This window comes from Opisthocomus hoazin, chromosome 5 (assembly GCF_030867145.1).
Source record: "Opisthocomus hoazin isolate bOpiHoa1 chromosome 5, bOpiHoa1.hap1, whole genome shotgun sequence".
NCBI lineage: Eukaryota > Metazoa > Chordata > Aves > Opisthocomiformes > Opisthocomidae > Opisthocomus > Opisthocomus hoazin.
In genome coordinates, this window is record NC_134418.1 from 77,431,628 (window position 1) to 77,457,534 (window position 25,907).

Sequence of the window (25,907 nt, forward strand, 5' to 3'; positions counted from 1 at the left end):
TCCTGCACTATCCATAACATTCTCCTGCAACAGACCAAAAGCTGGTCACAGTACTGAAGGAAAGACAATTATTATAAAAAACAGCGATACTTTTTTAAGCAATGAGTGATTTTAAATATTCATTTTAATGAAATATTCTAGTAAATAGAAATACTGCAAATGCTCAGTACTCAGTATAAATCAAAGTAAAATACAAATACAAGTAAAATATTTAACGTTTCATTATAAAATGGTAATATATACTACAAAAATACACAAACACGAGTTATTAATGCATTGATGGGAAGGCATCCAGCTGTAAATGACATTTCTATACAACAGCAACAAAGAAAGGTGACTAATTCTTTCCCAGCAACTTGGCAAAAAAATTTTGAAGTAGGAAAAACATTTAATGGAGCTTTTGCAAAGTAAATTTTAAAAAAATGGTTCTTTACACTCCTTAACTTTTTGATAGAGTTTTTAAAATATTTTTAAAATCTGCTGCTAGGAAATTGGATCCATACAAGTAAATACTACAAAGTGAAATCAGTGAAGCCATGCTATTTTATTCTCACATAAATGTTTGAAATTCTCAATTAACTTCTATTATTCTTCTCTTAAGCTGTTTGAGGGTTTTTTAATTTATTTGAATTTATTTTTTTTCTGTTTAGGGAAATTTTTTTTTGTAACAAATATTGTTCAGATACTTGCTTTTTATCCTGATATCGATTTGTTTCACTATAAGCTATACCAGATATAATGTGGAAATTCAGCCTGAAGTGGGGGGAGGCAAAATTTTAACAGCCTGCAATACAGCGTGGAAATTAGCCAGCGTGTTGGTTACGACAAGGAACAATTACTTGTGCATAGCTTGGTCTGACAAGTGCTCGGCATCACAGGTTACCACAGCTAATCAAAGGAAGCCTCGTAATGCAATTGCAAACCTCCCACTTCTCTTCCTTTGCGAGCACGGGGATGTCAGAGTAATAGCAAAGCAGCAATCTGGCCATTTGAAATCATTTCCCAGATGTGATGCAAACAAGGCAGGAAGATCAGGAGAATGAAAAGTAATAGGAGATAGAAGGAGGTCAATGATACGTATTTGCTACAATCAACTGCTAGCATTTTGAACAATTGGTTAGATACATTCGTTATTGGTTTATAAGCTAGTAAGCGCTGTTGCTGTTTTTCCTCTTGCTCATTCAGGTCTTCCTCCAGATGCTTTCTCAAGGAGACAGAAAATGTATTCTTCTATTTTCTAATTTTTACCAGTTGTAGAAGCAGGGCTGGGAGTATTGCACCTGCCAGCCATCTGAACATACAACATATTCTCCTGAAAGTTAATATCAAAGTAGTAACAGTTTGTAATTCCACAATCACATCAGGGCTTCAAAAGCATCATTTATTTTAGCATTTGGTGAGCTCACTCACAAAGTGTCTTCTAGAAAAAGTATCAGACTGTATTAGTCAAAGTAAGCCGTCTGACATCCATCAGCTCAGTACCAAATGCTTGGCACAGCTGAATGAGAAAATATACTAAAAAGAAGGTTTAAACCCTATTATTTTTTATTACTATTTTCAAAAAAATGTGACTTCTTCCCTAAAAATACTGTTTCTTTTTCTTTCATTGAGATTTAAAATTAAAAATGAAACCTACTTGAGCAGCTCCTGTGTTTTGGCAACGTTCAAGGTAAGTGCAGAAGAGAGAGATTTGAAGTCACTTCTGTGTAGTTAAGCGAAGGTTAAAATGGTCCTAGAAAAATCTTCCCCTCATTTTCTGGTTACTCTGAATTAAATGGGCTAGAATGATGCCACAAGGGCTACTGGATGAGCCAAGATTAAGCTAAATCACTTTAGTGATACTGGTACAGTGTAGAAATGTCTTTTACTGCAAACCTTATCAGCTGACAACTAGTAGCAGTGCAGAGATACAGTGGAGCTAAGTTCAGGATACTGTTCCCTGCTGGGAAGGAAATGTCCTCTTTGGAAGGTGAGGCTTCTGAAGATACTGTCTGAACTAAATATTTCCTACTTAAAAATTGCAGGAATTTCATCCCAGCCACCCTGTCTGGTTTCTGAACGGGCACTTGATGATGAGCAATGGAATTTAAAATAAAAAGATTTTTCTTTTCCCACTGTGGTCTATCTGCTAGTCCCAGCACAGTCGTATTTTAGTGAGTCGATGCCCACACATCTCCTGTGGTCAATTAAAGTGTAAAAGTGAAGAGGAAGTATTGCAAGTATGAGAGAGCATGGAGAGGAATGTGAGGTGGACAAAGCTGCGGAAAAAAGTCCGGAGCTTAAGGAAGGCAGATTTGGGTCTGAAGTTTGTGAACTGGAGGGGATGTAGGTGGGGAGAGCTAGTGGATGCCCCCAGGCTGAGGGTTCAAGCTGGCTGAGGGGTCGCTGGTTTAGTCTGATGTCCAAACAGAAAATGTAAAGAGGAGGAGAGGGCTGTTTCAAGTAGAACTGAAAAAGAATAACAGAGAGGTTTAAAGTGACTGGGGAAAGAGAGTGGGAACCACTTCGCTAATGTAAACTTTTTTTTTCAAGTAAAAAATGAAGTCTTCCTTCATTTCCAGTTATTTAACTTTGTTTAGCATTTTGCTTCCAACTTGTTATTTTTTTCCAAAGAAAGGCATTTCAAACTAAAATTTGATATTATTTTACTATTACTCTAACATGTTCCAAAATGCTGATCTAGAAAAAATCCAATATTTAGTATCTTTTTCATTTAAAAGAAACTGATAGCTGAAACTGAAAAGAAAGAGAATAGAGAGATTTTCCCCTCACTTAGTCCACAGGGAAGCTAGTTACCAATCTTACAATTTTATTAGTTGATAAAGATTTGTCAACCAATGGGTAAAATTTCTGAGTACTTACTATGAAAGGTAATGTTTATCCATAGAATACATTTTTCTTTTTCATAGTATTTTGCTCAGAAGCTATAAGAAGAAAATAAATTAATATTAAAATCTGCAAAACTATATTCTACAAGGAAGGAAGCAGCAAAATGGGGTGCCTGTGAAATACTATTTCTGAGGTGGTGTTACATGGTTTAATTAAATGATCACTTCATGCAGAGAGCGGCCCTCCCACAGAAAGGTTTGAAAGCAGCTCGTACTGAATGGCCTTGCCTTAGAACCCGCTCTTCTTTAGCTGAAAAATATGAATACACATTTGTGATGGATTGCAAGGCAAAAGCTGATCTCATGGTCACGGAACGTTACATGTCACCTGAAGAACTGAGCAATCAGTTTCAGAGTTTTTGATGTGATTCTGGTCAAGTCTCTCAAGCCCAGGTGTTCACAGTTGGCTCTGCTGGGTTAGGTAGTCTCTAGAAACACCTACAGCATTACGTGGGGCAACGCTCTCTGTCTTCAGCCTCCTCGTGTATTCCAGATTAGGCATCAACAATTTCTAGGCTAGTCAGACAATTCTAGAGTTGTAATTCTGGGCCCCGATAGGTTTATTTGCAATGTGAAATACTAAAAAGTCATGCCCTCGGTGCCACAGAACTGCCTACGGCAGAGCTGATAATGTTTTTATTCAGTGCATCGTTCTAGTGGCCCACAGTAAGAAAGGTCAGGCAAAATCTATTGATTGTAGGAGATAAAAATGTGTAGTGATTAACTACCTTTCCTCTAAATAAGACTGGCTCTACAAAAACTAAGTATTTGATCATTAAAGAGAATATCCTCATATCTAAAAGCAGGATACTGAGATACAGTTGCATGGGCAGCCTCAATTATTGATGGCATTGTCAGCTTTTTGATTGGTTGATACAGCAACCTCATTGCTCTTCACATACCGCTCCTCATTTTAATGTGCAATAATAAGAACATGCGTTAAAATAGTCTGACACTTTGCACGAGGATTAACACATGCGGACGCACCTCTTTAAGCCAAAGTAGTACTTACACATAGAGAAAACATAGAAAAATGAGGAATATTATCAGCATAGACACGGAACCTATTATCAAATTATGAAAGGAAGTGGTGTCTGAATTTGATTATTGCCGATGTTGTTACTTATTTGTATTGCCGTGGCTTCGACAAGCACTTAGACTGTGAGAGCTCTCAGACACACTGCATTAGACGTGGCATAAATGGAAAAGACTTTTCCTGCTTCCAGAGAACTTACTGTCTAAGCATAAAACAAAAGCAACAAGGCAATGCAGCTAATGGCGGCCCACGACAGCACCGGGAGCACCGGTCAGCACAATCGCAAACACCCTCCTAGCTTTTCGAAGGTGTCACGGGAAGGACAATCTCTGAGAGGCAGTTAGAAAACAAGTGAGATAGCTAGCGCTGTGATTTTTATAAAGAATTTCTTCCAAGTGTGAGAGGAATCGTGGGAAAAAAGGCAGAGATATGCATTTCAAACTTGAAGAGTTGGCAACGTCGACTGGCATCATATGCCAGGCTGACATGGGTGTTGAGCTCCTGACAGTAAAAAAGCGATGACTGGCAGCATGGGAAAGGGCAATGGGAGAATCCTTAAAATGAAGACAAGTAGCTTCACTTTGGTAGCAGAGAAGAGGCTGCCAGAGGAAGAAACTGCTACTGCCAGGGTGCCGGAAACGGCCAAAGTGGCTGGCCGTAAAAATGCAACCTTCGCAGGAAGGCGCGGAGAGGTTAGCAGCCACGTGAAACTGAACCGATAGGTTTCTTTAGCTGTTCTTTTACTTTGTATGATAGAATTCCTTCTGACAGACATTACAAGTTTCTTGTTCTGAAATTATTTTGAGACTTTATTTTACAACAGAAAAATATAAATGCAGACTTCTAGTTTTGCCAGCACATGATTTCTGCTGCTGGTTCTTTATGATTTTCCATTTCTTTGTGATTAGTGTGAAAACAGAAACGCTGTCTTTTTGCAGTATGCATATACAAAGGGTTTCACTAGTTTTTTTCAAATTCTGAATGTTTCAGAAAGAGGAACTACAGCTGTGTGCTTTAGAAAGCTTCCAAAGAGATTTATGTTGTACAACGAAGCTGGTTAGAACTGTTGCCTTTTCCGTTTTGCCTTGTTGCAAGTCCTGTTCCCAAAATCGTGGGACAGCTTTGCTCTGAGTCAGCAAATGCGAGAGCTGGCATTAGTGCTGAACCGGGATTTAGGCTTTCAAAGATTCCACCCTTTGTCTGAATCCAGGGACTTGCTATGATGTCATCAACAAATCATAAGCATTCAGTGGTCTGATGACAATTTTAGCTTTTAAAAAAATCCTGCCGTTGTGCATCTTCTGTTGAAAGCTTTGATGAATACCCTGGTTCAGGTCTAGTCTTGATTCAGTGTAATTCCGGAGAATCAGACATGCTGTGTGCAATTACACTGCCATGAAATCAGCAACGCAAATGTTGCACTGATATGGCAGTAGCTGAGAATTAAAACGTTAAGATAATGAAAGCAAAAGTGATTTCATTTTGGTTTTCATCCTCCATTCTACTTCATTTTTCTACTTTTAAATTCCTGAAAAAGAAAAGAACTGAAAGAGCTCACGCATCCGGGAGCCATGGGGGTTTCAACATCACCTTAGCTAATACATGCAGTATTTAATAGACAAGTAAAAGAAAACAGATACGGAAGGTTGCAAGAATATGATGGAAGGGACTACAGCAGTCCAAATTTATCTCAGTGCCAAAACTGCCTCCACTGTTGGTGGTTCTCCAACGCTGAGGTGAGATGTGTAAAAGAGCACAGAGTTCCACTCAAGCTGCTGTGTTTCTGCGTGCGCAGACAGAAGTCACATTGTTCTGAATACGAGATGAATATCATAGAATCCAAATTTAGGTCACTCTGTCTGAAATCAATTCTGTTCAGAACTGCTACTTGAGGGCAGAATTATCTGGTAGAAAATTCTTTTTGTGTATAATTTTCATTGAAGACATTTGGAGTTCTCCATATTTAGTTTCTAGTGATTTAAGAGCTCTATATAGTCAATTCAATTTCTTTCAGTTTCAGAAAAGAAAAAAAAAAAAAGACTCTGTATTTTTAATGTGTAGTCAACTTTTCTCAAGCCAGAAAAATGAACAGATATGAACAAAAAATATTTGGAAATCCAGGAAGAGGAACATTTGTGTGTCCTGAAATAACATAAATCTCAAGTTAAATAACTGAATTCTGGTCTAGCAAAGTTGATACAAGGGCATCAATAGTAGCACCTGCGGTAAAGTTTCCGATGGATCTGTCAGTGTACGCGGTTGCTTGTTTGTCACACTCTGTGTCACTGCCTTCGTTTTCCTAAATGGAAATCTCTCTAGAGAGGACTTGTTTTCTGCATTGTATTTTTGGTCACTTTTTAAAAGGTCATGCGGACAGGTTGTGATACAGTTAACACACCCGCATATTAACAGAACTCTTGATTGTAGTGGCTGTAGTGCGACTGGTCTGGCACCAGATGGAAGGATTAAAAAATATCTCTACCCAGTAAACTACCAGAGTTACCGTACTCTTTCATCTTCATATCTGAAACCTGGACAGTGGTGTGGTTGTAGAGTCGACCTACTCTGTACCTATGTCCTTGTCCCACAAAACAGTGGGTAAGAAGTACCCCCGAAGTCTAGAGGAAGGGGAGCACACAGCTTTCTTCCCAACTAGCACTCTTCTTCCTCCTGGGTTCCTCCCTCATCAGATTGCACCGCTTTTCATCAACAGAAAGAGGACCCCTAAGTCATTAACAGCGTGTGGGGCTCCACATACGATGATACCAACATACACGGCATAGTTCCATACCAATACGGGAAATTCGCATTTTCAGCTCATGCTGTTTCTGGTGCACAACAGTCTTGCTTTGAAAGCCTAGCAGCATATCCCGTTTCGACAACAACAACAATTTTTTTTAAATCTTTCACTAAGAAGTTACATTCCATTGCCATGGAAACACATGATTAACCCTACAAACAGGGTTCAAACAAGAAATAATGTTTAAGAACACAGGTCCAAAACCAGCTGGACTTACACAGGTTGTTCCTCAATAATAATACACCATTTATATCGCTATAAAGTGAGATGTTCTGAGAACATATGAGAAGCAAGGATTGTGAAGAACAGTTATTTTCTCTGATTAGCTGATGTAGGACACAGGCTTTCAGATACAGGGTTCCTTCATCAGGATCCTCTGTCAGGTATGATAGGAAAGTACTTCCATTAAAAAATAAGATATCACTTGTCAGGGAAAGTGAATATATATATTTATGTATTTTAATTGTATAAAGAAGCACTGGAACATCCAAAGCTTTTGTGAAATCGGAGGGGAAAAGAGCTCTGTCTTGAGGCTGGAAAGACCCAAGAAAGCTGTGGACTAAACCGGGGGGGTTTTATAATATGAAGTTCCATAGTGTCTGCGTGTACACAGAGAGGTTGTAGCCCCACGGTAAATGTGCGACGCGCTTCTGTTAGGCTCACTAATCCAGCTCTTCTGAGGCAACTCCTGTGCTGCCAAACCTCTGAGCCACTTCAAAGAACGACTGTTTTATAAAGTAGCAAAGACATGCTGGGGGGAAAAAAAGAGTTGTTTTATCCTCTGAATAGAGAACGGTACCTGTCCAGTGGTCCCAAAGAAAAGTACCTGGCTGAGTATTGTACGGAGCAGGCTATATTTAGGCCAGGACAAGTACTTAGTTTAGCATTCGCAGCCCTATGATGCATCAAGGCCTTTGCACTATTAGAAATAAGAAAGGGAGAGTTCCCTCTGCCAGGCACAACTCAGCACTTGCTTCTGGCGCTGCGCAGCCAGACTGCTGTTCAGAAAACAAGAACACCTCTTACCAGTGACCTAGGAAACACTAGATCCCAGCACAGAATAATCTTTACTCTCTCGTACAAGTATTAACAACAACAAAAAATTTAAAAAACTCTTTATTTATAGTTTTTCTGTGGATGAAACATGAGATATGCAGAAGTTCCTTGCAAGCAGAGGACTACCAAGAAGAGTTTAAACATTTTCTGCAGAGTAGGTGGAATAGTCCGAACACAATAGCTGTTGTAATGGCACTCATTTGGAGCAATCTGCCCACCTCCGTCATGACTCCACTGTTTGTAGTGTATATCAATCAAACCAATGAGCCACAGCAACATGCACTTTCCTTTCTGGAAGACAAGGCACCAGCATGAGTTTTTAAATATATGTGCATGTTTGTTATAAACAACACGTACATTAGTGAGGATATTTCGGGATCTTGCGGTGCTGCTTTTCGATGCCAGGGCAAAACAATTAGACTTGAAATCTCTATTTTTAAGAGAGACTATATCACCCAATTCCCCTGTAAGTATCTTCAGCTACTATTTATTTTTAGCCTGCTACAATTATGCCATATATGATTTGATTATTAGGGTTAGCAGAACCATGGCTAATGGAATCAGTATCATGGCTACAGCAAGCTTTGTGAATTCTGCCTGCCAGTTTTCTGCATAACTACACTTCTGTCACTCACGCGGCACAGGGGTACTCTAACAATTAATTGTAAACCAGAGGGAAACTTTTAATGGACCTCTTCTTGAGATCTTGTGTTAAAAAAAGAAAAGTTCCCATGAGTGAAGTATAAGTTAGCTTTTCCAGGGGGAAAAAAAGGAATGAATTACATTTCTCTTCTTGTCCTTTAAATGAATAGCATAGTTTGGGTGAAATTATCGGGCAATTGCATGCCTTTTATGCAGATAATGCTATTTGATGAAAGCGGTGTTTTGATCTGCTGAGGATAATACAGATCCAGGGTTGGATTCATTGGTGAGAGTAAAGCTGTCTTCTGTGATAACTTCATCTCAGCATGAGGTCAGACGGGGAAAACTGGGATGGGGGATTAAAAAATGACACAGTCGGAGCAGTATTCAGTTCCCTGCTGTGCTCCTGGCTGCACACTATAGCTTATGTTTCTGATCTGTTATGGTATTGTCTGCTTTTCTCTCCCAGAGCAGAAAGAGATTGCTTAAAACTTTTCTTTTTTTCAGCTAGAGGGATTAGTTCAGTGGAGCTTTTTTAATTAAAGAAACTGTATCTTTTTCAATGTAATTTAAGGCTGCACAAGCAGGCCATCAGCATTCATAACTTAGCACTATTACCTGCCACAAAGCCTAGCCATTCATTTTACATTCCGAACAAGAAATCGCTATTAAGAGTTTTGAGGGTTAAAAATTGATAATTGGCCCTGCGATTGAAAGAATCACAGTTAACCATTATCTCCTAGAAGTTTTCTGTGGAGGAACTTCAGACGGCTTTGCTGTTAGTTTATCTGGGCTTTCTTAATTAAATCTCCACGACATCAGGAGAGTGGCTAAAAAATATTCTGATATGTGGAAACAGACCTCAGTGTATTTTCTCCACGAAAAATATAAAAATATCCTTAAATATTAAAATGATATCTACTGACAATGCCTCTGTAACACCAGCAACTTCCTCTTTAGATCCGCTTTTATTTTCACTCCACAGATTTTCTAAAAATGTAACTAGTACCTTTATTAATTAGTAATAGTATGCAAATAATCAACACATGTTCGCGACACTTCACAATGCTCAGTGCGTATGCATGTCTGTAGAAGTGTGTTTACACATGTGTGCACAGATGTATATCTATATTCATATATATACACACATATATATTCACATATAGATACATATACATTCACACACACTTATATGTATTTTTCAGCTGAGAGCGCTGAATTTTCGGCTCAATTTAAACAAGGTTAATGGCTAAAACCTTCAAATGTTTCAAATAAGGCCCATATGGTGATCACTTTACAAAGCATACAGGGACTGTGCTTAGGTTGCAACATACACATTTCCAACTAAATTCCATGCCAGATCAATTAGAAACAGTTCTCCTGAGCAGACAGGAACAAACACAGATTGTTACCACTCTACTGCCTGAACTCTTGTCTTCCAAGAATGAAAGCAGTCATCCTGAATTCAATGTATTTTACTACCATCAGCCTGAGAATTTCATAAACCAGTAATATTTTAGTAAAATCTCCGTTTAGGTACATCAGACAGAGCAATTAACATCCGAATTATCAAAATAAACTAGCAGATCATGGTCCCTCATTAGAGATTTTCGTTAGAGAGGTATGTTTCCCAGGCTGCATTTGTTAGTGATGTCTTCTACTAGGAGGAGTACGTGGCAGGGTAGAAGGAAAAAGGAAAGAAGCAGACAACAGAAAAGCACATTTGGTTTCTTTTTTCCTCATTCTATGTGCTTATCTTTTATTTTCTTCAAATACTCTTTTCTGTAGGTTTCCTTTATTTGAACAGTTAATTGGTAGAATTTCTTTCAATGCTTTTTTTTCATACATCTTTCAGCCAGAGAACTATAAAGGAAAAAAAAATGTTAATTATAGGTATGAAACTTATTTAAAACAAGGCCTCTTTCTTCTTGTAAAAAATCATAAACCCTGAATAAATGTGACTATTGTGTAAACCTCTGCATGCACATATAAAGTCTGTATATTGACTTCTGAATCACTATAAATATTCTATCCTCCTCCCGTTAAGGGAACGTACGGCTAGTTACCCCCCAGCTGTAGTTTGCTGGGAAAGTGTTGTACCAGCAAATGCAAATCTTGAATTTGTCATGGCCTCGTGTGCCAGTTCACGCTAACGGCAATGATGGTATTTTGTGATGGCTCCTACTTATGAATGCAAGGTGATTAAAATGATTATGTGCTTGATTTTAAGGCCACAAGTTTAGCTCAGGCAGTGCTTCCCCATGCGGTATTAACACTGTGTGAAAGGCATTTTTGTGTTCGGAACCGCACGCGCACTCCTGTGCGTTCTTCCCACGCAGCCGACGAGGAGGGCCCGCGGTTGCGCGCAGCCGAAGCGCGTCGCGCTCACCAGAGGTCAGCTTCCCCTACAGCTTGGTCTTAGGCGGTGGAACACAAACTAATGTAGTGGAAAAGCATGACCCCCATTTAAAGGTTGATTTGTATGATAATCAGTACATTTAGTGGCTTCGGAATGGACGTGTGTAAGGCCCTATCTTGCTTTAATTAAGGTAATTAAGACATATTTCCCTCTGCAGACAGCTATTTAATTTTATGGCTTTGTCAGTGATCAGATCAGAATATTTGGTTTACAATTTTACCGCAAGCCGGTACTGGGGGACAGCGGCTCCTTTCCCGCTCCTCCGGCCTGAAAACCGCCTCCGCCCCGCAGCTCCAAGCGTGTCCCAGGCGTTCCCCCCCCCCGCACGGGGCAGTCCGGCCCCTGCTCCCCAAACTTTCCCCGTCCCCGAAGCAGGGGCCGGGGCGGTGGGTGGGGTGGGGGGGGGTGTGCGGTTCTCGCCCGTCACCGCCGGACCCCTTCCGCCGCGGGTGGGTCGCTCCCGGCGCTGCGCGGGGGATGCGCGGGGGATGCGCGGGGGGGGGGGGGGGGGGGGGTTCGAGCAGCGGGCGGCGCGGTCCCCGGAGCTGCCGGTGCGGGGAACAAGCAGGGAGAGCTGCTGCCATGTTGGGATCAGCCAGCCAGACTGATGGAGCAGTCGAAAGGTGCACTTGTCTGTTTTTTTGTTGTTTTTTTTTTTAATTAGGACCGTGATTATGAAGCACCCTGACGCAGGGCGATGTCGCGCGTTGTTTCCATCACGTATAGGCAAGCCCCACCCGGCTGCCCCAAACCGCATCTTGCCGCTTCCCCCGCGAGAAAACGGGGAGGGGGGGGTCAGAAACCGTTTGCTACTGGGTGCGCTGCAGCTCGGGGACCCCCGGGGACGCGGCGGGTCGGGGGTCCGCGGTTCTCAGACACGCCAAGATGCTGCGGAGCGCCGGGTCCCGGGAGCAGCGGGCGCGGAGCAGCGCGGCGCGGGCCGAGTCACCCCCCGCGTAGAGCAGGAGCCCTCCGGGGCGGCTCCGAGGAAGTTGGGGAGGAAGGAGACAGAGTGTCCGCAACCTGCCTCGGCTTGCGGTGTCACCGGCAGGCGAGTGCGGGAGCTGGCGCGGCTGGCGTCAGGGGACGCCCTGCTCCCTGCTTGCGCCAACACCCGCCGTCCGAAGAGATTTACTGACAGTCACGTTAAAAAAAAAAAAAAAAAAAAAGGCAAAAAAAAAAGCCTCTCTGAGTCGATGAGGAAGGAACGCACCTCCTTTTGTTCTTTCGCTCCTAAAATCGGCAGCTTATTGGCAACCCGAAAGTAGGGAAGGGCTGGGCTGTGGTTTCAGAGAGTTCAGTCGCGTTTAGTAGCTGACGTTGGGAAGATGCTTTCCTGCAAAGCTCTAGCACGAATGTGACCGCACACTTTTCAAATCGGTTTAAAGTCTGAAGGCTGAAATTTAATTAAACTTCGGAAAAGCCTAGTAACGCTGCTTCAGCTGCGCTCAGGCGAAGAGCGCCCAAACAACTTGCTCTGAACTTCAGATCTGTGTTGATCAGTAGCTGGCGTTTGTCGTTTATCCGACGGGCTCCGCACAAGGAAAGAATTATCTGATCTTTTTATTCATAATAGAGGAGCATCTTAACTCGCTACATTGGGAGGCGGTGAAAAGTTCAAGTTAGTACGAGGCGAATGGATTTGGCTAAGGCAGTGCAAATGGCTGAAGCAGCAGTGGAAAAATAAACCACTTTATGCGTCTGCATTTGCAAAACGTGATTTTTAATTTGGTGTTAGGGGACTGTCAGCCAAAAAAAAGAAGAAAACCGTACGCAAAGCCCTGACTTTACAAGATTTGCTTTTAGTTTAGCAGAAATGCTATTTCGCATCCTACGCAACGATAGTTTCAGCGCTTGGCGTAAACTCGGGGTTAGGGTTCTTCCCGCCTGCCTGGCTGGCTGTGCTCGGTCACAAAGAATTCCGTGCCATTCGCCTTGCCACGCGTCGAGCGCTTTCTTCCAGCGACTAAAACCTTTGCGGGACGCTTGATGTGAAAGGCGAGGTCCTGGCGATCCCAGCTCCACCTGTACCGTCCGGGCAGTCACCCGCACCGGGCTCTGCCCGGGCCGGTCCCTGCGACTCCCGCCTTGCGCAACGAAACCCCGCCACTGCGGAGTCTCCCCCGAAGCCAGGGCGCGCTACTCGCTTCCCCCCCCTTGGCTGAGTTTGGGTATAATTAACGGAACTTCTCCAAACCTGTGTTTACGTGTAGCTGCTCAGTAATACTGCATCTCTCCCGGGGATGCGGACAAGCTATTTCCGTTACAAAACACCCGGGTTTTATTTCCCGTCTGCTGGATGCTCCGGCGGACACCCCGGCTGCCGCTCAGCGGCGCGGGGAGCGCGGGCGGGTTCCCGTCGGGCGGGCTGCGCGGCGGCGGGGCCGAGCCCCCCTTGACCCCGCTCCCCGGGCCGAGCACCCGGGACCCCGCTCCCCGGGCCGAGACCCCCCGGACCCCGCTCCCCGGGCCGAGCCCAGCAAAGCGCACGGGGGTAAAAGCACCGGCGTGCGCGGTGAAACCGCGGGTCACCCCCGGCTGTGCTCGTCGGGGGGCAGCTGCGACGGCGCTTCTGGGGGGGGGAAGGAGGGGGGTATCCCCAGCCATTTGGGGCCAGAGGGGTACAGGGATATTCCCGGGGAGCGCACCTGCCATGGCAGAGGCGGGGATGCGGCAGATAACATTCAGGTTTGGAAAAGCAGCGTCGTGCGGCGGGCAGCCAGCTCAGCGCTCAAAGCTGCTTGCCCGGCCGATTTCCCCGAGTGCGTGAACGCTGCGGGTGTGAGAGGATAAAGGGATGAAAAAAAGAGAGCGGTCCTGGTAACAGCTCAGCCCGTGAGAAGTTACCGGTACTGCTCCGAATCGAGAGGAGGCTGAGGAGAAAAACGAGGGAGGAAGGCTCCGATTGCAGACGCTGGGGCGGTGACCACGTCAACCAGCACCGGCTCCCGCCTAACTCCGGCAGCGGAGGCGAGCCCGGCGGGGAGGGTGCGGGGGGGGGGGCACACCCCCCCCACCGCGGGTTGTTTCCCCAAATTCCGCCCCTCCCCGAAAACAAGGAGTTCCCCGCGGAAAGCAGAACGCGGCGGGGGGGGGGGGGGAGCTTTCTGCCTCCGCCGGGAGGAGGGGGCGCGTAACGAAGCCCCGTAAGTTCATTAGCGCTTGCAATCAGGAGCGCGCGGACACCCTCATCAGGGCGGAGAGCCGCTCATCAGCCTCAAGTGCTGCCGGCGGGTGACCCCTAAATCACCGGCGCCGAGGCGCTGATTGGGCGCAGCGCGGGAGCCCCGCCGCGGCACCCCACGCCGGCCGGCGGCGGGGAGGGCGGGAGGCGGGTCCCGGCCCAGGGGGAGCGGCGCGGCCCTCGGCCGGGCCCCCCCCGCTACGCGCTACGGCCCGACCCGGTGCTGGCGGCGGCGGCGGCTCCTCCCCGCGCTCCTCCCCGGCCCGCCGCCGTGCGCGCACCTCCGGCGGCGGGAGAGCGGCCGGGACTCCCTGCCCGCCCCGGCGGGGGAGGAGGCGGGGAAAGCGAACTCCGCGGGGCGCGTAACCCCCCGCGGCGGGGGGCGCGGGCAGCACCTCGCGGCCCTCCCCCGGCCCGCCCTCCGCTCCCGCCCGCCCGGCCTCACAAAGTGCCGCCGTGCGCTGCTCTCCCCCCCCCGCGCTGCTGCCCGGGCGCGGAGGCGGCGAGGCTCGCAGCGCGCCCGCGGGAAGCTGCTCCGCGCCCGCGGGGGGCCGGCCGGCAGCGGGGGACTCGCCGGTGCGCGGAGGTCGGCGGAGGGTTACCGCGGCCCTCCCTTCTCCCGCCCCCGCGGTGACACCTCCGCTGCGGGGCGCCCCGGGACGCGCGGCCCCAGGTAGGGCTACGCGGGCGCGGGGGGAACTCCGTGGTGCGGGAAATTGCGGGGGGGGGGGGGGGGGGGCTGGGTCTGTCACAGCACCGCGCGTCCTCGGTTGCGGGGGGGGGAGTGGGGCCGCTCGCCCTGGTCGTCCCCCGCCCTCCCCCCCCCGGCGTGTGCGCGCTCCCGGCGGCGCGGGGCGGCCTCGGCCCCGCGAGCGGCTCCGGCGCGCTCCCCCGGTCCGCCCCGCCGCAGACCGGCCCGCAGCCGCGCTGCTCGCCGGGGCGCGTCCCAGTAAGTTTGCGGTGGGCTGCGAACTTCCTTCGCGGTACCTCGCGTCCGGGCGGCGGCGGGAGGCTCTGCCCGGGGGGTGCTGCCGGGGCTTCACCCGCGGGCGGCGTGAGGAAAACGCGCCGCGGCAGCGTCCGTGGGCGGTCACCCCCGGGATCGCGACAGCACGGGTTGACCTGTTGTCACAGCGGTCCCGGGGGGGGAGAGGGGTGGTCTCCCTCACGGAGTCGCGGACATGGCCGGTGTCCGGCGGCGGGTGCGGGTCTTTTTTTTTTTGTTGTTGTTATCGTGGACGTGGGAAGCGGTTCCGCTGTGCCGTGGGCTTAAAAGTTTTACGTTGTGAAGTTGCTTTAAAGCAAAGTAGTAGTGTAACGAGGTAAAATACACAAAAAGACGGGTTTTTGTGCTCACGCACTGTTAAAAGTTTTAACAGGAGCTGGTTCTGTAAGGTGGCACGGAGTTCTCGGCTCATCTAAATGTTTAGATGTAAAACACTATTTATAAGAAAACTTTAGCAAATTGGTTTTTGGTTTTTTGTACTTTCTAAAGATCGGGTGTCTGTTACATTAAGCCTTCTTAGTTGGATGCATGTTTGGTTTTATTTGGCTGCTACATGCTGCATTTTATATATACTTCTTCATGCAAAGTATTTTGCATCATTCCATTGAAACATTACCGTAATATTCTGTGGATCCCAAAATTCAGCGTAGTAAAGACATATTGAAGTATAAACGTTGCTCGTCTATGGTCAGTTATTTTACAGAAGAGATAATTGTAAAACACTTAAAGACACTTCCTAATGAAAAATACAGCTGCTCTTCCTTTCTAAAATAATCCAAATGCTGTGCAGAATTATTAACACATTCGTATCTAGGAGACTGGCTTAATATTGTGTGTAAGGGAAGATATAAAGTGTGTTAGGAAGAATGGGCCTTATATGGCTATGAATATGCAGGAGAAATAGATAAATCTAGGTTTGGGGAAAACACAATAGGTTAAGAAATATAATATTATTTTTCATTTCCTAGCTTTGCTGTTATGAGCTTTTGCTGGCTTATTTTCAATAGTCTGGTAAATTAGCGGAGGGAAAAAAAAGCCAACAGTACCGAAGTATTAGATGGATTCATCAGATTAAAAAGTGACATGAGTTTACGTGAGTGAACACTGAGATGAAAGATATTGTTTGGTAGGAGAAATACATGACCATGCTAAGAAGATTCATTTGTGTAATGTTTATTGGAGGAAAAAAATCCAGAATAACATTCATAATCCAGTTAGCAAGTTAAGAGTGGTACTTCAGTTAAATCTCTTTGAGCCAGGAGTAATTATGCTCTGTTCAAATGGAAAAGGGAAAAAAATGATTTAGTAATAGAAACTAGATTTAAAGTTACGTATGAGTCTACAATAGCTGCTTTTAATAGGCAGCTATTTGATACGAACCCCAGAAGATATCAGAAAATGAAATAATAATCAACCTGAAAGTACATTTTTGTCATCTCCTAGCCCTCACAACAGATTGTAGCCTTGGCTCAGGGAGGTACTGAGCACCTTTACCTCCAGCTGAAATGAGTGAGTCTTACACAGGCTGATGCCCATGTCAATTGATGCAGAAACTCCCACTGACTTGCATCAGTTTTGGATTAGGCCCAATAAAAACCGGGAGTGCTCAGCGATTTGGAGGATCAGGTGCTGCTCCTGGAGGGGCATTGTGCTGTGTAGACTTGAAAGAGAACACCAGAGACTTACACTAAGGCTTCAGGTCAGAAGTACTTCTAATTTTATAGCGATACGGCATTTGCTATACTGAATGTTGCATTTCTGTTCTAGAAAATTAATCTCTCTGGCAGTGTGCAAAAGAAAATATTAAATTCTTAAAGAGAAATTTTTTTTTTCAAAGTATACACGAGTATGTTGGACTTGCTTAAAATTTAGGGGCAGATTTGAACTGTGGTACTACATATCAGAGGTTATGAATCAGTTTAACATATGTATGTAATACTGCCTTTTAAGAACAACTTTACTGTATAATCTGTTCTATTAAATGTGTACATGTAAACTTGTTAGGCTTACTGTTTTAGTAAATGTAGTGTTAACGTGACTTTAGCTTCTGCAACTTTGTGCAGTATCAACTGCACACAAAAAAAGATCAGAAATAATTTTAGTGTGTTATAATAAAGCCTTTGGTTGGATGAAATAATTTTTTCTTCCCAGGCTAACTGATTAAAGAAGTAAGTTCTTTCAAGATGCTTGCACGCGATTCCTCTTCGTGTGCTGAAGAGTATCTTGTGATCTTAAAATAAATGCTTTAAGTTTATAATAGTGTAGTATTTTTTTGTAAAGAGTTTCAGGTAGTGGTAGAATATATCAGAAACCCAAAGTTAGAGTAGGTATCCATGCTGTGAGTCGAGCAATTAAAATGAAACAAACCCCAAAACATTCAATTTTTGGAAGTTGCAGAGGTTTTAAAGACTACAGTTGTAAAAATGTGCCACTTTAACAACCTTTCCTTTTCTTAGTTCTAAAACTGATTAATTGCTGTGTCTTATAAAACCTGATTTATTTCGTACTTTTTTCATACCAAGCATTACCATTATGAAGCTCTCCTTATAATTGAGATTAATGTTTCTGAGCAAAGAAGTGGTTTGGAGGGCTGCATTCATTTTGAGTGCTGTTCTAATCAATTTTAGGTACAGCATTTCACAATGTATCAGTCTGCATCCAAACCTGCCTTATTATGTGGAATTAACTTGTTGGTGATTGATAGCAAGCCTGCTCCATCTCCAGAGGTGATTTGTTTCAAAACAAGTGTTACGGCTTCCAAGAGTTTGCGTACAGGGTCAGGCGACTCGGGTGCCCTTTCTGTGGCCTGACTGAAGCTTGACAGCGTACTCAGAAAAAAATGGTGTGCTTTTTATGGAAAATAAAAAAAAACCAAAAAAAACAAACAAACAAAAAAAAAAACCAACAAAAAAAAACCCAAACAAAAACAAACCCCCAAAAAACCCCTGGACCACACAAAAAAAAACCCCACCAACCCAAAACCCTATACCCATATTGAATGGTGTTCTTTGAACTGCAGTCTTGGTCTTCACATGCAGTCTGGAGTGGCAGGTGTAGCGCACAAGTAGTGTCTCCGTGCATCGCTACCCACTGTAACGACACACACCTACTAGATTATTTCGAGGAACAGCAAAGCTCACCAGGCAACTTTCAGATGACGAGGTGTGCGTCTGCTGCGTATTGCCTGCGTAGGTGATGAGAGATGGGCTAATTCTTTTTTTCTCTTTTAAAAGTAGCAAGGATAGTGCTTGTTTCACTGTGTACTGAAACAGGTCCCCTGTGAACCTTCTGGTCTCGGCTTCACCGCTGCTGCATTCCTAACCAATAGTGTATGGTCACACGCTGCTGCGGAGTGTGATGCAGAAATATTTTAAGTTCAGGAAAAACTGATTTCTCGATAGTGAGAGAACAGTAAGTTAAAAAGGCCAAGCTGGGGAGACCAAAAAAAAAAAAGAAAAAGAAACCATCGTAAACACAATTCTAATAAGATTTATATGTGTGTGCCTATCATCAGGACAGTGATTTCAATCTAAATTGTAGTTACTGATGTATTTCTTGCAAGACATGCTAATTGTATTCAGTAGCTTTTTTTACGTTTGCATATTGAACTAATTAAATGTGTCTTTTAGTTTAAGTGTGCATGTAAACAATATACAGAATGTTGCAGCTGAAGCATTGCATAAAGGTATTTCCAGTCTTATGCATATCGGAAGCTAATAAAATGAGAAGATGTTTACGAATACTAGGCTGTAAGTGCTCCACACCACTTAGCTCAGTCCTTTGCTATGGAAGAAACATTGTTAGGACAGGTTCATTTTAATACTGTAACTGAAATAGCTGCTACTAAATGAATAGAAAGGGAATGATCTTTTAAACATGCTACAAATTAGAGAATACAACACAAACTGTATCTCCGATTACCTTCTGAGGTTAAGGTCTGTCTGTATGATACATACTTTCATCCTACAGGTGTATTTAATTTTCTTGCAAAATACTTTTTAAACAAAGGTGATGCTTGGGTGACACATGATAGAAAAGTAGTTGAAGCCTGGAACTGTTTTGTGCAGATATATGCCGTGGGTCTTGCAAAGGAGTGGGCATGCTTTTCTAATTTAGACTGAAATCCAACATAGAAGTTCAAGCCTAGCTGACCTAATTTTTTGAAATACTGCAACTTGTCTCTGTGTAACAGATTGAGGTTGTTGATACGTGGTTGTGTATGTTTGCGTCTGCAAAAAAGTTAATTGTAAACATTAGTGCCTAGAAATACAGAAAGCAAAACAGTAAGCCAGAAATTGAAAAGTGCTGTGCTAAATTCAGCACTGATTAACGTACCCTGCAAATCCACCAAAATCAGCAAATTACCTGGATTGCGAAGTACTCCTGACCTGGGAGTCTGTAGTATGGCTTTGTGTTAAAATCTTTTTCCATACATTAAATGTGCATTATAGGTTATAGTAGCAACTTTGATTTAGTTTTACAGTAGGCTTTCATGAGTATAAATGCAATCTTCATGTATAAAAGAAGACAAAACCAGTTTTCAGTTTGAGGAGAGATGTGTTAAATTATTTTTGTTGACTTTCCTGGGTTTTATTTTTTTAACATGCTTCTGGTAAATGTTTAGAATGAGAATCTTCTCATGTGTTAGCTATGGATTATAATTATGTACTAATAGAGTCTCCATTTCTCTGGGTTTTGTTCTTGTCCCCCCCCCCCCCCCCCCCCCCCCTCCCCCGGCAAAACACTGGAATGATTGCAGAAATTTTTAGTATGAAGCAGCTTTGCCAACTTTGTTTACTCTTTAATATATTTTAGAAGAAAGGAGAATATCCTTTTATAATGACACTCAAAAATCTGTATTCTATAAATACTTTAAATTCGAAATTGAACCTTTACATCTGCATTTTTGCATCTGAATTACAGAAGTGTAAAATAGCCTGCAGAAATCTTAAGATATTACAACTTTCATTTTTCCTGTAACAGCATAGAAAAAGGTTCAGAAAAACAGCAAATATTATTGTAAAAGCTCTATTGATGTAGAATTTGGAATCTGTTGTATTAAAATCAGTAGTGCTGTTGCTGTTGTTTTCCAACATTGTGTTGAATTTCTAATAGCTTTTTTTGACAGCAGTTAAACCAACACACAAAGGAACTAATGTGTTTTATTTCCTTATTTGAGCCTTGACAATTTGTAGTGTCTCAAGAAAACTCCTGTCAGTGGTAAAATTGGTGAAATACAGATTTAAAATATTTTTCTTGGCAGGAATTGTAACAGAAAGCTGCATGCTGGCATTTTTTGAGGGGGGGGAAAGAAAAAGGTAAACAGCACATGATTTCCCATAATACAACAATAGTTTCCTAAATTGTAGAAGCCCTTGATACGCTTTGTCTGGGTCATGCAGTGGGTGACTGTGCAGTGGTTGAAGAAATCATCATTGCTAATAAGTGTAACTTTAGATTAGCAAATGAAAGACTGCATCGTCCTTCAAAAGCCTCATCCATTCTCATTATAATTCTTTGAACGTTTGTCTGACCTTTTTAAAGAAATGGTACTGAAACTTTGTGCTTGGAGTGCCACATAAATAAACTGGCCAGCACTTGTCTCAAGAAGTTTGTAATCTAATGACAGGAGCAGTAATACATCTATTAACGCAAAAATATCAAATGATACAGCAAGTTGTTCATTTATTTAAAAATCTCTTTTCCTCATAATGTAATGCTTATGGGGCGAATAAGCGCTGAGCAGCCATACAGAAGTACATAGCATCACAGTTGTCTCACAAGAATCTAAAGCCAGATTGTATTGCTAGTATTTTTCCTTCCAGCTATGTTATGATCTGTACATTCAGAAAGCTTGGGTAGGTGGAGTAGCTTTGTGTGTATGAACGAGAGCATGAAGGTTTGGGAAGCTGGGGGATGCCCAGCTGAAGCCAGCCAGCACAGCTCTGCTCACCTCAGTGAAGGCATTGTCACTCGCAGATGACAAAGTGTAGGGCTGATGCTCGTGAGGTGCTTCATTTTAGATTTCACTTTAGCTCTTCTTTTTGTGAACAGTTTACATCTTCCCGGTTACAAAATACATTGCTAATCTGAATAGGCTTTGGTGCCCCTGAAAAGTGCCATGGCTCAGACATTATTTTCCATTAAAAGAAAAAACCCTCATTCTGTTAGTGAACTTGGCGAAGCAGAAAATAATTCATGTTACTAAATCCATTTTTCTTAGAAAGACATTCTTTATTCACAATATTGAATGTATAAAGTATTTGATGTCTCCCTACTCCCCTTAAAGGATATACTTGATTTCAGTGTCAAGGGGTTGAGTGGCGTCGTCCAAACCTGTGCAGCTGTAACTGAGGAAAGGTTTGATATTCCAGCAAATCAGCTGGTTGAAATTTTGGGTAAAAGTTGGAGGCGTTTGTGTATTGCTTTAGCAGCAAAGGCAAGGTCATTGGGAGTCTTCACATTCGGGCAGCAGTTACTAAACTGCCGTTTGTTCGCTGCTGTTCCCATTTCGGAAGGCAAAACTGCTGTATTTTGGAAGTAATGGCGGAACCTGAGAAATGCTGGATCTCCACAAACGATTGTCTGAGCTTAGACCAAACAAATAAAAAGATAGTTGGGAATACTGGGGCGTCCTGGCTTGCATTTGGTAAGTCAGACTGATAGGCATTAAGAAAAGTCTTCAAATTTTATTTCCCTTCATCCATAGCTGGTTAGAAAATGAAGACTTTGGGCAACAGAGAGCCCTTTCGCATGATAATTTCTCATTTTTGTTTCGGGCCTGATGTAACATGACTCTGTGTGAGTGAGATTGTGTAGATGGTGGGAAGGATTCTTTTTCATGTCTTGCTTTGCTGCTTACGATGGTGATACGCACTGTTTTTAATTGTCAAAGCTTCAAGAGTAATAATTTGATTTTGATAGAAATTGCTGGCAGAGGAATGAAAAACTTTCGGGGCAGCTTTTAAAAATCTGTGTGTGTGTGTGTGTGCATCTGCGCTGACCATTCAGTGCGGTTTGACTCGGTAAGCACTGCAGCACAGAACTGCAGGAGGATTCCCCCCCAGCCCTCCCCGGTCTGCCTGGCGGTAGCAGAAGTGCGTGGCTTCAGCAGAGGCCGGCGTGTTGGGAGCTGCTGACAGACCCCTGCAACGCTCGGGGGCCGAGCTCCGGCGCGGCGTCTCGGTGGGTGCTGGGGGTAGGAACGCTCATCGCCTTGCAGGAAGTTTTTCAGTCATTGGTGTGTTATTAGACCACGAAACAAGACCCACCTTGTAATGAAATATTCATGTGTGTGACCTGTTTTCATCTTTCAGATACTTCTTGCAGTCAAGAAGAGGTAGCAGTCTATCAGAATGTGTGATAACCCAGCAATACAGCTATGAATGACTCTGCTCGGCAGGAAACTTAAAAGTAATAAGTGATCAGAAAGGCTGGGGGTTTGTTTCCTCTCTTGCTTGCAGAGTGTCTTGGAGTGAAAAGGGAGTAACAACTCTTACTTAGCATGAAATAGTTATGATTACAGTTAGAAATATTTTAAGTGGCTTAAAAATGCGTAGCCACTTGTATTATTCTTTTGATAATTTAATACTAATTGTGGAATGATACAGGGTTAATGACACAAAATGTTAGTGCTTCTAATGATATGTTTAAGAACAGTGCAGTCATTATATTCAGTAAACTGAATATGTGGGCCTCATAAATAAATGCTGAATTATAATACAAAACACACCATGACCAAATTAATTAGTATGTTTAATCTAGTGAATTCCAGCTAGGCTGCATACAATATGGACATGTATTTAATTTCTAAATTTAATATTAGCTGCATAAGTCAACTCTCACTTCTTCAGTGGAGAATTAGTAATAGAAATTTAATATCTTCTAGTGCTTTACATAAGCTCTTTTTTTTTTTTAAGCAAGATGTTTTAACTCTGTTAGAGATTTTAAACATTATCATTAAAAAAGGGATGCGAGTGGTGATGATCCTCCCTGCTCTCCCCATTGTGTGTTGTCATCAGGGGGAAGAATTCCTGAGGCCCAAAATAACAAATTCATTCAGTCAAAATGGCGACACTCATTCAGATTCATTCAGCAATCTAGGGCGGAATGTTTTGTATGTACGTATTTGATGCAAACGTTTGTGTTGGTTGCTTTGCTGTAATGGTTATTGTATCAGATTTGATTTATCCAGGGAGAGTTAAAATGCTAGTAGAATCATCTTGATTTTTTTTTTTCTTACCTGAAAGCCTTATTGTTCAAAGAAAGCGGAAAATACAAGATTTATTTTGTGGGTTGTTTTTTTTGTTTTTGTTTTTTTTTTTTTTTAACCTGCGAGTACCTCAGTTTTTCTTTTTAAATTACAAGTATTGTGTTTTTATCATGTGAGTTACAGGGCATACAGATTTTCTTGAACTCGGCTTCTGAATTCTGAAGTGCGAGTTTAGGCCAGAAATAGGAAATGGGATGATTTTGACGTGTGTGTTTGTTGAGTTTAATTCTGCAAGTCTTTAAATCTGGCCAGTGGGTAGCTCCAGCGACTTCAATGAGATCATGTGGTGAATAGGCATTGTGCCTGTGACCAGGGGAATACAGGCTTAGGCTCATTGCTTTCAGGGGAGAGTCTGTTTAAGAGGAGGAGAGCTTGCGAATAATCAGCATGTTACTTTTTCTTTTTTCTTCCCGATATGGGGTCCCGCCCCCCTTTGATGTAAGTCTACCTTTGCATTGTGTTTTTCAGTAAATGCTTGGCTAGAAATGACTTGATGAAACATTCGGTTTTTACGGAGAGACCATAAAGCACTCTGCTCTCTGACTGTGCTCTGCTCCTCAGCCCAAACTTATTGTTGAACGTGTTTAAGGTAATTTCCACCCCTCCATCCGCAGCATTTCCCCAAAGTAAGTCCAGGGACTGTTCCCTTGCAGGCCCACAGAAAAGAGCGCGCTTGTCCAAAAGGGGGCACGATGAGGTTGTGCCTGTGCTCGCCTGTGCTCTCGCCTTTGCCCGGCAGCAGCTTTCCCACATGCTGGGACACAATCCTCTACGTGGCTTAACTCTTCGAGAGCGTCCTTATAGCATTTCGATCTGTACCAATTTGTGTTACCCCCAAACAATTCTTGGGTGCAGTTCTGCAGTGAAGACTGGGGATGTGTTCCTGGGACTGTTCCTGATAAGCGCTTTGCTTCCAGCTTCCCGATTTAGAGGTTAAGACTTTTTACTAGCACAGACCTGATTCGATTAGACCTGCTTTAAGCAGGATTTTGGACAAGGTGACCTCCAGAAGTCCTTTCCAACCAAAATTTCTCTGTGATTCTGTGCCTGCTGGCTGTGCTCCTTGCAATACTTCTTGGGGATGTTGGATTTACCAGTTGGGCACCTGTACTGGTTTTGGCTGAGGTAGAGTTAATTTCCTTCATCGTAGCTAGTGTGGGGCTGTGGTTTGGATTTGTGCTGAACACGGTGTTGGTAACACAGGGACGCTTCAGTCACTGCCGAGCAGCGCTTACACAGTGTCGAGGCCTCTTCTGCCTCTCACCCCACCCCACCAGCGAGTGGGCTGGGGGTGCACAAGGAGTTGGGATGGGACACAGCCGGGACAGCTGACCCCAGCTGACCAAAGGGATCTTCCGTACCGTATGACGCCATGCTCAGCATGTATGAAGCATGGGGAAGAAGAAGAAGAATGGGGGACACACGTTCAGAGAGATGGCGTTTGTCTTCCCAAGTAACCGTTACGTGTGGTGGAGCCCTGCTCTCCTGGAGATGGCTGAACTCCTGCCTGTCATGGGGTGCAGTGAATGAATTCCTTGCTTTGCTTGCTTCTACACACGGCTTTTGCTTTATCTGTTAAACTGTCTTTATCTCAGCCTGTGAGTTTTCTCACTCTTACCCTTCTGATTCTGTCCCCCATCCCACTGAAGGGGGAGTGAGCGAGCGGCTGTTTGGGGCTTGGTTGCTGGCGAGGGTTAAGCCATGACAGCAGCACATCAGAGTTCGGTGTTGGTGATGCTAATTCCATTGACCGCATTTACAACAGTAGTTCAGTTTAATAGGCTCAGAATAAAAATCATAGTATTCCTGGTTTAATGAGGTTTAATGAACGGATGTTACTGTTTTATAACCTGTTGTAGGGGTAAGTTGGTTTTTTTCTATCCACACTGCTTGTATAGGATAGTTCCTATTAACTCATCAAGAGAATTTGTGGGAATGCACACAAGCACAATGAGGACCCTCTGTGTTAGAAACTGCAAGGTATTTCTTGAAAGTAGCTATTTTACCTTGAAGTGAGCTCTTTTTTTATATGTTAATCACAAAAAAGAACTGTATTGAAAAAAGACTTTTTTTAGCAGTTATTTTAAACTCTAGAATTGTTATTAGGTGCAGTAAGGTGCCCTGCACTAGAAACTTGATAAAATTAATTCAAATGCTAAGAAAGAAACAACTAGCTTAATTTTAGTATGCACACCTGCTAATTATTACACAATGCTAACCTGACAGAGTGTAAGTTTACTGGTTTATATTAAGTGCGCAATAGCTAGCATTGCTCTTTATGGGCATCATCAAGTCCATGGAACCCAGATTAACACTGTTTTGTTAAGGTTTGTATTGTGAGACTGGATTAAAGATGATATGGACTGACAATATGAGAATCTCAAGGGTATAAGTTTTCTCTGAAGTTAATTTTTGTGTGTGTGTGTGTGGTATGTTACAGAATGGACAAGAGTAACAAGCTACAATGCTGTTTTTAACATTATAGAAATAAATAATAATTGTTCACTAACTCCCAGCTTGTTGGATGAGGAGAGAATCTGCTTACATGTAGCACATAATGCCTAAACTGAAGCCACATCACCGGATATCGCATTGATATAAAAA

At 43.5% G+C, this 25,907-nt stretch overlaps 1 protein-coding gene across 20 annotated transcripts in view; it reads left to right on the forward strand.

Moving 5' to 3' along the window:
* TENM3 (teneurin transmembrane protein 3) overlaps window positions 1–25,907 on the forward strand; it is a 1,446,905-nt gene that overhangs the window by 998,328 nt on the left and 422,670 nt on the right. The window contains exon 1 of one of the 20 annotated variants that reach the window (XM_075421790.1): window positions 11,389–11,464. The exons of 17 other annotated variants lie outside the window; for them this stretch is intronic. The gene's annotated coding sequence lies outside the window, so the exon portion shown is untranslated. Of the gene's footprint in view, window positions 1–11,388; window positions 11,465–14,574; window positions 14,699–14,954; window positions 14,975–25,907 lie in introns of those variants that run through there. 2 more of the 20 variants (XM_075421789.1, XM_075421791.1) reach the window with 2 other exon arrangements.